This window comes from Pyxicephalus adspersus, chromosome W (assembly GCF_032062135.1).
Source record: "Pyxicephalus adspersus chromosome W, UCB_Pads_2.0, whole genome shotgun sequence".
Lineage (NCBI taxonomy): Eukaryota > Metazoa > Chordata > Amphibia > Anura > Pyxicephalidae > Pyxicephalus > Pyxicephalus adspersus.
In genome coordinates, this window is record NC_092870.1 from 3,763,718 (window position 1) to 3,765,457 (window position 1,740).

A 1,740-nucleotide genomic window follows, 5' to 3' on the forward strand; every position below is an offset into this window, starting at 1 on the left:
GCCGGCTTCTTGTTTCAGAGAGCACCCGGCGCTGGAAGGAGAACGACGCGGGACGATCAGCGGGACCAGGTAAGAAGCCGGCCGGCATCTTGTGGTCCACCGGTCGGCCAGCGGAACACAAGATGCAGGCCGGCTTCTTACCTGGTGCCGCTGGTATACGAGAAGGCACCTGACGCTGGAAAGGGAGACCGACGGACGACGATCGACGGAGGACGACGCTGGAACACGAACCCGACGCTGGATGAGCACAGGGGGCTTGAGATTTTCCCTACATTAAAATCCCCACTTACCTGGGTAAGTGGGGATTTTAATGTACGGAAAATCTCGGGCTTAACGAAAAGAGCAACTTTTTTTAGCCCGTACGAAGGTCCGGCTTAACGGTCGGGAGGTTAAACCCCTGAATAAATTCAACAGTTCAATTTATTCAAAAACTTTGACACATGTAGAAATCACAAATTTATCAATTCATCTCCAAATAATAAAATCCTCTACCTCATTTCACCAATTTTACAGACCTCTGTGATTAGTCAGGAAATGGATTGGTGACTTACTTAATGTGGTAAGTTTTATAATAAACAAAACTTTTGGATTTTATCCTGTAGTGCAGCTATCATGTCTTTGTTCTGGGCAATACAAAAGGGGAGAAACTGAGGAGAAAAAATGAACTATGCACCTGATTTATTAAAGCTCTCCAAAGCTGGAGAGGATACATTTCATGAGTGAAGCTGGGTGATCCAACAAACCTGGAATAGATTTGGTCCAGAACTGAAAACATTTGCTAACAAATAGCAAATTACTTTTAGGAAATCCATTCCAGGTTTGCAGGATCACCCAGCTTTACTGATGAAAATGTATGCTCTCCAGCTTTGGGGAACTTTATTAAATCCGGCCCATAGGCCTTGGAGAGCTGTAATAAATCAGGCTCTATGTTCTTACAGAGGGACACTCCTTCCAAATCACGCACAGTTTGGAAGTATTATCCTGTAACATTTATGCAAAAGGAGCAAAGGACCCATGCCCTTGTAAATTAAAGCAGTACCATTTAATAAAAAACAATTAAAACTCCTAAAAAGTACGCTACGTGGATGGTAAAATAACCACCAGCTTGTTTCAAAAGGACACTGCGGGGAATATTATTCTTCAGACGGACAGCGCCCATCCGCAGCCGCTGAAGAATAATATTCCCTTCAGCCAGTACTGAAGACTCAAGGGAAACTGTACAAACATTGATGACTTTGAAAAAGAAGCTAAGGCTTGGATGGACAGACTCCTCTCTAGAGGATACAGCAAGAAAATTTTGAGAAAGGCATAAATCTTAGAACGTCTCTTTAGAAAACCTGTTAATACTAAAGAGGAACACCTAAGATTAATAACCACCTATAACAGACAACATCAGTCTTTACAAAATATCTAAGCGCTGGTACATCTTACAAACAGACCCCTCTATAAGCAAATGTATACCACCAAATCCTGCTTTGACTTTCAGAAATTCTCTCTCCCTTAAAGATAATTTGGTGTCCAGTCATTACTGGCCGCAAAAATATTTTCTGATACCGGATACTACATCTGGCACCTATAAATGTGGGCATTGCCTGCGATGTGAATGGGTTTGTGAAAGCCAATCAATAATGCTTCCAAGCAACAATATAAACAGAATTAAACAGAGTTGGAGTTACCGTATTTTTCGGACCATAAGACGCACTTTTTTTCCCCCAGAAGTGGGGGGAAAAAGTCCCTGCG